General features: G+C 43.8%; 1 protein-coding gene across 1 annotated transcript in view; it reads right to left on the bottom strand.

Annotated features, from left to right (window-relative positions):
* Nucleotides 1-9,499, bottom strand: part of DDHD1 (DDHD domain containing 1) — a 65,811-nt gene that overhangs the window by 28,693 nt on the left and 27,619 nt on the right. The window lies entirely within an intron of this gene.

Here is a 9,499-nt window from a genome sequence, read left to right as displayed (position 1 = left end):
GCAGGAGGATCTGCTTAAATCAGGGCTGATTCAAAGCCTGAGCTGAGCCATCCTTGCCAGGCACAAAACCCTCCCTGCCACCCCCACACACAACAGGGCATGTGAGAGTCCAAATTCAGCATGGAAATCCTAGATTATAAAGAAGATAAAATTCCAGTGAATACATGAACATTCCTGGAGTCCCTGAGTGAGCAAAATAAAGGAGATTTTTGAAAATGCTCACAGCTCCTTGGTATTGCCAAGTCAGCTTCACTCTTTCTGCATGAAGGAGGTGGTTTTGGGATAAAGTTAATTTCTTTCCTGGTAGTTGGTACAGCACAATTTGGATTTAGGGTGAGGATAATGTTGATATTTTGGTTGTTTTGGTTGTGCTCCCCCTAAATCAGAGATTTTTCAGCGTCTCATGCTGTGCCAACAAGGAGCTGCACAAGAAATTGGGGGGGGAATATGGCCAGACCCAGACTTATTTCTGGATTTCCCCCCCCATTTTGTTGTTATTATTATTAGTAGTAGTAGTAGTATTTGTATTATTTGTATTATTATGTTAATTATTAAACTGTTTTCATCTCTACCCATGGGTTTTACCTTTTCCCAGCTCTCCTCCCCATCCCACTGCAGCTGCAGGCTGGGGTTAAAAGTTTGACACCAGCAAAGAGGAATTCAGAAACAGTAAAGTTTAGGAGGAAATTAGCCAAGCAGCAAATTAAAATTGCTCAGATTAAAAGCAGTAAAAGCACAGAAATATTGTCTGAACAAAGCACAAAATTTTACACCACAACAACTACTTCAGATGAAGGAAATGGTAAATAACCTGTACATAGTAGAGCAGAAAAAACATCCACATTATTTATTATTATCAGTAGAAGCTGGAAATATTGTGGAGGAACAGCTATTGGACATCCCTAAACCTTTAAATCTTTAAATACAACAACTACAGAGCTTTTTGCTGTTTGAAAGGGTCCAGTCCTTACTAAAGCTGTTCACAAACTGAGACAGAGAGTTTTTTAAATGGAAGTCAAAGTAAGAAACAGGAGTTTGGAGAAAATAATGTGGCCTTGCAATTCTGCCAAACCTTTTGGGAAAAGCTTTGGGTCTCCCCTCCTAAAACCTGAGCTGGCTTTGTGTCCTCATCAAGGACTTTGGAAATGTAAAGGCTGATTTTACAGCTGAGGTCCAGCACAATAGTCCCAAATTTGTAAAATCCCAGAAGGGTTTGATTTGCAAATGACTTTAAAAATCATCCAGTGCCACCCCTGCCATGGCAGGGACACCTCCCACTGTCCCAGGCTGCTCCAAGCCCTGTCCAGCCCGGCCTTGGGCACTGCCAGGGATCCAGGAACAGCTGTACTGCTATAAAGATGAGGTTATTTTTATTTTTTTTTCTTCTTCTGGCTCTTCAAAATAAATTTCTCTAAGAAAATTTATTAGATGGCAAATCCCTCTACTCACTTGTTAAATTAACACCAACTGAAGTCATAAATCCTCATCTAAACAGGGAGAGAATTCACCTGATACAAATGCATGTTGAAATACTGATCCCAGAGCAACAATTACTTGAAGATATGCATTGAAACACAAGGAAACAACTCTAATTTATGCTTTTTCTAAGAAGAAAACCCATTCATGCACAGATTCAATGCACACCTTGAAAGAATTCTGACATATTGCTATTTTCCATGCAAGAAGTAATGGCCTGAAAATAGGTTCTTTGATGTACACCATGAATAAAATGTGCCTGGCTGCCTTTCCCTGATTAAAATAATAAATAACAAACCCATATTTTCACAGATACACATCTTTGCTTAAATTGAGGATATTCCAGAGGTATGTTAACATATTCAGAATTATTACTGGGGAGTTGTTTTTAATCTCATGCTACTACATTTGTGTAGGATTCACAAATACTCCATTAAAAACAGGGGAGCTGCACACTGAGTTAGCTTCAGCTGCTTCCCAAATTTTGCAGAATGATGATGTTAACAGAGCAAAATGCCTGATAGCTTGAAGAAACTATTCATTTTAATGTCAAGTTATCTTTGCAGACTCCCTTCAGCCAGATGATCCATGAGAGAGAAATAGGGAATGATCTTTAAGCCTTAGAAGTGACAGCTTCTTACTCTGAACTCTGATTTCATAAAATCACTGAATTCCAGAATGGTTTGGGGTAGAAGGGACCTTAAAGCTCATCTAGCTCCACCTCCTGCCATGGGCAGGGACACCTTCCACCATCCCAGGGTGCTCCAAGCCCTGTCCAAGCTGGCCTTGGACATTCCAGGGATGGGACAACCACCTGGGCAACCTCTTCCTCAGTTCCAGGGCCTCACCATCCTCACAGTGAGGAATTTCCTCCTAATATTTCATCTAAACCTTCCCCTTGTGTCAGTTTGAAGTCATAACCCTTTATCCCATCACCCTGATTCCAAGAGACAGAGCTATGGGATGTTCCCTGAAAAAAAAACCACCTGAACTCTGACTATTCCCTGCAAAGCCATGTGGATCCATTCCTGGATTTTGGTCACAGAACTGGGGAATGATGCTCTGAACCATTCCCCAACTGCTCTCACCCCCCTGGAGCTCCCTCAAAGCTGTTGTGGTGCTTGTGGGTCCCCAGGACAAGGGAAGAGATGAGAATCTTGACTCCACGTTTCAGAAGGCTGATTTATTATTTTATGATATATATTACATTAAAATGCTATACTAAAACTATACTAAAAGAATAGAAGAAAGGATTTCATCAGAAGGCCAGCAAGGAATGATAATTAAAAAAACCCATGATAGACTCAGAGAGCCTGACACAACTGGCTGTGATTGATCATGAAGCAAAAACAACCACATGAGACCAATCAAAGATGCACCTGTTGGTAAACCATCTCCAGACCACATTCCACAGCCATCAGATAATTATTGTTTGCATTTCTTTTCTGAGGCTTCTCAGCAGAAAAATCCTGGCAAAGGTATTTTTCAGAAAATATGTCAGTGACAGGCAGCACTCACTGCCTCCTTGAGGAAATAATAGCACTTTATTGAGGAAATTCAGGGCTGGCCTGGGCTCAGTTTGCTAAGGTGAAGTGAGCAGTGAAAATGGAGCTGTGCTGAGAGATGAGGAAATGGGAGGGAGAGGCTGTTCCCAAAGCTCAGCTGCAGAAATGCCAACTCCACTCTCCCTACAGGCAGCTTTCAAAGAGCAACTCAAGACTCAAGTCATGTTCTGCCACTGCTGCTCTCAGAAAACTGCTGTGAAAATTGCTGCAACACACACAGACTCATCCTGCTCCAGAGCAGAGATGGAATCTCCAGGATGCAAACAAAGGAAGCACAACTGGGATCCACACTCCATCCTTTTGAAGAATAACAACAGGATTTTGCACCATCAGAGGCACTGAAGGTGCTTTGTTGGTTGATCACAGGATCCTGGGAGATGCAGGTGCTCCAGGCTCTCCTCCAGCACTGCTTTCCAAAGGGCAGCAAGGCTTTGCCCTGCAGGGACAGAGCACTGCACTCCCCGTCCCCTCCCAACTCCACTGCACCCACTCCCTGCATCTTCCAGATTTTGAGTGTTGGTTCTACCACCCAAACCCATGAAGAAGAAGGTAAAGAAGGACTAGCATCCAGATGCAATCCCACTTTTTTACACCAACTGGAGTGCTCCAGCTTACAGCTGGGATGGTGTGAGCAGGGCAAGGGCAGAAACAAGGGATTTGGGGAGGTTGGGCATAGGAACAGCCCTGGGGATACACCCAAATCCTGAGCAGGCTGCTACAGCTCCTGCCCAACACCCAGCCACGTGTTAGGTAATAAAAAAACACAAAACAAGCTGCTCCAAGAGCATTTCATGCCCCAACTGTCACCTTTTACCTCTTGCAAGGTAGGCACTGAACTTCTGAACTTCTCTTGCAAGACAGGCTCAAGTTGAAACCTGTAAGCCAATATTTACCAGCTGGGTGCTTAATTCCTGCACCACAGGATGAAAAACAAGCATTTAATATATATTTAATGCAATACAAGGATTTAAATGGAACATAAAACTACCAAATACCTGAAGAGCTAAAATTATAGAAAAGATTTTACAGGAAAATCTTCATTTGAGATTCTAGCAGCACACATTAATGCAGTGAAAGGCTTCTGAGAGGCTCTGCCCAGGCTTGCATAGCAATGGAAATGTACCAAAATAGCTATTCCAAAGCAATTATCCTAATGATAATCCACAATTAAAATGCTTTCTAATGGGACTTGCAATAAAAATGTAATTGGTGATTAGGCCAAGATGCTGGTGCTTGTGCAGACAGCAATTTTTGGGCTGTGAAGAGCAGCACAGACAAATGTGATTTTGGAATCCAAACAGGAGATTCAGACAGAGGCAGAGCCCAGCTTCAGGCTGACAGCAGCCCAGAAGTGACACAACACTGCAGCTGCTCTGCAAAAGCACAGCAGAGCCACTTCACTCATTCCCCAAGCACAGGAGATGATGAAATTTAGTCCAGCCTAAAGGTTTAAAGCCTGCCTAAGGCAGGTGAAAGGTCTGACCTTCATCTGGGTCAGGTGAAACAACGGGAGCTTTGCAAAGGAGGGTGGGAACATGGAGAAGAACATTCTTAGATGGGCAGAGGAGGTCACCAAGATGATCCCAAGAGGGATGGAGCAGCTCTCCTGTGAGGAAAGGCTGGGAGAGCTGGGATAAATCAGCCTGGAGAAGAGAAGGTTTGGGGTGAAAAATGTGACATTGAGGGGAACTTCCAGGAGAGCTGGAGAGGGACTGGGGACAAGGGATGGAGGGACAGGACACAGGGAATGGCTCCCAGTGCCAGAGGGCAGGGATGGATGGGAGATTGGGAATTGGGAATTGTGGCCTGTGGAGGTTGAAGGGTGCCCAGAGCAGCTGTGGCTGTTCCTGGATCCCTGAAGTGCCCAAGGCCAGGCTGGACAGGGCATGGAGCAGCCTGGGACAGTGGGAGGTGTCCCTGCCAAAGGAATGAGATGAGTTTTAAGTTCCCTTCCAACCCAAACAATTCCATGATTCTAAATTATACTCAGATGTTGGAGTCCTGGATGCTGAGAATTTCAGACTTTCTGTGCTGACAGACTCTGACCCCCAAGAGAACCTGCACTGACCTGAGGCCATGGAGAAGGCTCCCAAAATTAATTAATAGCACTAAAATGGCGAGTGTGTAGTTTGAATAGAAGTGTGCAATATCACAAGGTGAAAAACTCAGAGTTTAAAGTTTTAGAATATAAGAATAGATATAAAACAAGACAGAAGTTTTAAGTCCTTCTTTACCTTCCTCTTCACCTTCTTCTCCATGGGTTTGGGTGGCAGAACCAACACTCAATATTTGTAAGAACATCTCCCCCTCCATTCACCCACAAATTCAACAAAACCACAGATCAACTTCCACAGGAAAAAATCCCTTCCAGATAACAATATGTGAGTGTGTACAGTACAAAGACATCCCAAAGAGATTTATTTTAAAGCCAACACTCTGCCTTATCACAAACCAAGGAACTCCAGGATTCTGATGGCAAATAAAACCCCCTCCAATTAAGTACATTCTGCCATAAAACCTTGCTTTGTATTAGGCAGAAATACAGATTATAAAGCCTTCTCCCTTAAAGAAGCATCCCTGTGGTACCAACAGAGCTCAGAGCTCCTGCTGGGGCAGCTGAATCTCTGCTCCAGCCTGGAGGAGGGAATGTCTCTTCCCAGAGAGTTCCAGGGAATATCAGTGCTGACAGGAGCAGCTTGTTGCACCAGCTGCTGTGCTACATTTAGATAATAAATGTGTTTAACTACTCAGAGAAGAAACAAAACTATGTCACATCCACCACAGACCTGCTCATCCAAGCATCCCTAAGATGCATCATCTTTTCCATTTACCTACTCAGAGGACACCCTGCAACCACAGCATCCAGCCAGGCTAATGAGGAGGTAGAGCTGCAATCCTTAATGAAATTAGCAGGGATAATCTGGAATTTCCCTGGACAAGGGGTCTCTGTTTTCAGCTCTGTAACCAGCAGGATCTGCCTAATGATGCAGCAGCACCCAGGGAGCTGCACCAGCTTCTTCTCAAGGTGGTAACCTGAGGACAGAATGTGTCAAATGAGCTCTGGTGGGGTCTAGCTGCAGGTTTGCTACTAAAAAATGTGCATTTAAATGGCAAACCCCCCCCCCTCCCCACTGACATCTTCTCTCCTTAGTTTTGATTTACAAGAGTGAATGGTCAAAAAATACTTTTCCTTATAAATTTTCTTTTTCAAAAGGCACCACTGTGTCCCTAATGGAAAAGCTTGTAAAAAACCACCCCAAAAACCAAACACAAATATCATGGATGAAGGTGCAAACAGAAAGTGCCAGTATGGCTTGTGAGAGCTTGGCAGACATTCCTTCTGAAATCTCTCTCTGCAACATATGGGATGTTCCTCACTGATAAGTTTTAAGTTGTTATTTGAAAAAAAAAAAAAAAAGGAAGAGAAAAAATAAAGATACTTCAATCTAAAATGATGCTTTAATTTGCAAATTTTGTGCAGAATGCACAATTTATGCCAATAATTAGCATTTTAAAAGGCTATGCAATGCTGTCTGGTATTTCTTGAGGATGTGAGTGAGATTTACTGAAGCACATAAAGTCTTGTGTCCCTTTTTGAGAAAGTATTTCACATGCAGGGCTGCCAATTAGAGCAGGACTTATGGAATGAATGAACATCTCTGCACTGTGACCAGAGCTGAAGTTAATCCACCCTGTATCCATGGAAAATGGAGGAGGGAGAGAGATAAAGCAGAAAAATGTAATGATTCCAAGGCTGAAGCTTTATTTCTGGTCACTGTTAAAACAGCAGCTTATACTGAGGCTATCTGCATTCCCAGTGTAATTCCATCCCACAAAAATTGAAGTTTTTACATTGATTTTGGTGACCAACTTTGAGCCAAAGGCTGTGGATCCTTTTCTCTCAGCTTTGGATTGATTTCACTCTTAAACAAAGTGAATAACAGAGCAGTGAAGTGGCAGGAAAGGGGATGGGGAGCTGCAGGTTGGTGCTCTGAGGTGACAAATGACACACAAGTGACATCAAAAGGTTTACCCTGGCACCCCTGAGGAGGCTGGAGTGGCACCAAGAGCTGTGGGGACACAAGAGGCTGATGACAGAATGTCACAGAGCACACAAACACTGACCAGAGTGACAAAGGGAGGGTGACAAAGCTCCCACCACAAAATCCCAGCTCTTCCCACAGCAGCCACCGGGTTTGTCAGTGCTGAGGGAACTTGGAGCTATTTGGGACACACCTATCGAACCATCCAGATCTGTAATTAACATCTTTTCAGCCTCCTCTTCCAGCTAGTGAGGGATTCCTCAGTGCCACCTTGTCCCCCACACATCAGGACTTGGTAATTTTTCTAGGACTCAAAACCATCTTTTCAGCTGCAAAAAATCACACATTGCTTTGGGCTGGAAAGGACTTAAAGATCATGAAGTTCCAACCCCTGGCATGAGTGAGGATGTCACCCACTAAACCAGGGCTCCAACCTGGCCTTCAACACTGCCAGAAAAAGAGCAGCCACAGCTCTGGGAAACATCATTCCTAAGAGCCATTTGCAAACCAAAACACCTTCAGTGAAGAGATTCCACAGCCTTTTTGGTCACATTTTGCTTTTCAGCCAGGCTCTGTGCACAGAACTCCATGAGCAGCCTCACAGCAACAGCTTCATCCATGGAGGGCTCCTGTCCTGCTAGGAATGACAACATTCCTGTGTCTCCCCATTCCCCCTCTTTTACAAGATGCACTACGCTTGCCCACCATCCCAAAACCCAGCTCTGGGAGATTCCATTCAAAAATTAACTTTCCCATACCACTTAATCAAAAATGTTCTGCTCAGCTCCTTCCCAGCTGTTGCACACTGAATTCACCCAGGTGAATTTGCCTGCCCACTATCCCAACACCCAGCTCTGAGAGACTCCACTCCAAAATTAACTTTCCCATACCACTTAATCAAAAATGTTCTGCTCAGCTCCTTCCCAGCTGCTGCTGAAATCACTGAATTCACCCAAGTACCACTGAAGAACAACATTCCCCAAATGAGGAACCTCTCCTTGCTCAGCAAAGCCACCAACCATAGGAGCCAGAATTTCACACAGAATCCTTCAGGCTGGAAAAGACCTCCAAGCAGTCCAATCCCCACCTTGTCCTGAGAGAAACAGCAGATCTGTCTTTGAAAACAAGCTGTGGGTCTGTTGGTAGATACAACCAGCACTGGGAGATAAAAGAAACAATGGGAAGGATTCCACTGATTGATGAATGGAAAAAGAGATTTGCTTTTACAAATAAACTTCAGGTTTGCTGATAAATGAAATTAGACATTGAAAGATGAAAGAAACAATGGGGAAGAAAAACCCCTAAATTCCATAAGAATTAAAAATTAAAGGGGAGGGTTGTACATTAGAGGGGAATCTCTGGTATCAGGTGTTTTGGGAAGTCTGTACCTCTCAAGTACCTCTGCCAATGGGGAAAGAGAGAAGGGAATTGTGGTCTGGGTGCATGACTGCTGTGGGTGCTGGATCCCCGTGGATGCAGGGTCCATGCTCACACCAAAGGCTCTTCCAGCTGCAAAGGTTCCAGAGGTTCAGGTTGGGTGGGGTTTGGAGCAGCCTCATCCATGGAAGGTGTCCCTGCCCGTGGCAGGGCTGCAAGGGGCACAAGGCATTGCTGCTGTGCCCTGGGGGCTGGGGATGCCCAGCTGGGCCAGAGGTGGCCCTGGCAGTGCTGGGGAATTGTGGCATTCACATTCTCTGGAAAAATCCCTTCGCCCAGGATTTTTCTCCTGGGAAGCTGAGGAGCCTCAGAGAAAAGGAAAACAATAATTATCTCATTTGCTTCTCCTGTGTTGTGCTCATGTGTGGAATGTGTTTGGAGATTGTTTACCCACAGGTGATTGTTCCATTGGATTCTGCTGTGAGTTGTTTTCACTCTTTGGCCAATCAGGGCCAAGCTCGGTCAAGACTCTGGAAAGAGTCACGAGTTTTCATTATTATCTTTTTAGCATTGTATAAGTATCTCTTCTGTATTCTTTAGTATAGTTTAGTTTAGTATTCTTTAAGATAATATAGTATTATAAGCTCAGGAGCTTCAGAGAAAATGAAAACAGTTCTGATCTCATTTGCTTCTCCTGTGTTTTGTGCCTTTGGAATGTGTTTGGAGATTGTTTACCCACAGGTGATTGTTCCATTGGATTCTGCTGTGAGTTGTTTTCACTCTTTGGCCAATCAGGGCCAAGCTGTGTCAAGACTCTTTACAGAGTCACAAGTTTTCATTATTAGCTAATAATACATTTTCTGTCCTCTTTAGTATAGTTTAGTTTAATATTCTTTAATATAATATAGAATTATACAGTAATAAATTAGCCTTCTGAGAACATGGAGCCAGATTCATCATTCCTGCCTTCATGGGGACATTCCCAGCAAATACAAACCTCCCTGGGCAGCCCCTTCCAATGCTTAACAACCATTTCAT

Source organism: Geospiza fortis, unplaced genomic scaffold (genome assembly GCF_000277835.1).
Source record: "Geospiza fortis unplaced genomic scaffold, GeoFor_1.0 scaffold23, whole genome shotgun sequence".
NCBI classification, from domain to species: domain Eukaryota; kingdom Metazoa; phylum Chordata; class Aves; order Passeriformes; family Thraupidae; genus Geospiza; species Geospiza fortis.
The sequence above is the reverse complement of the archived record's forward strand: the minus strand, read 5'-3'. Positions and strand labels throughout refer to the sequence as shown.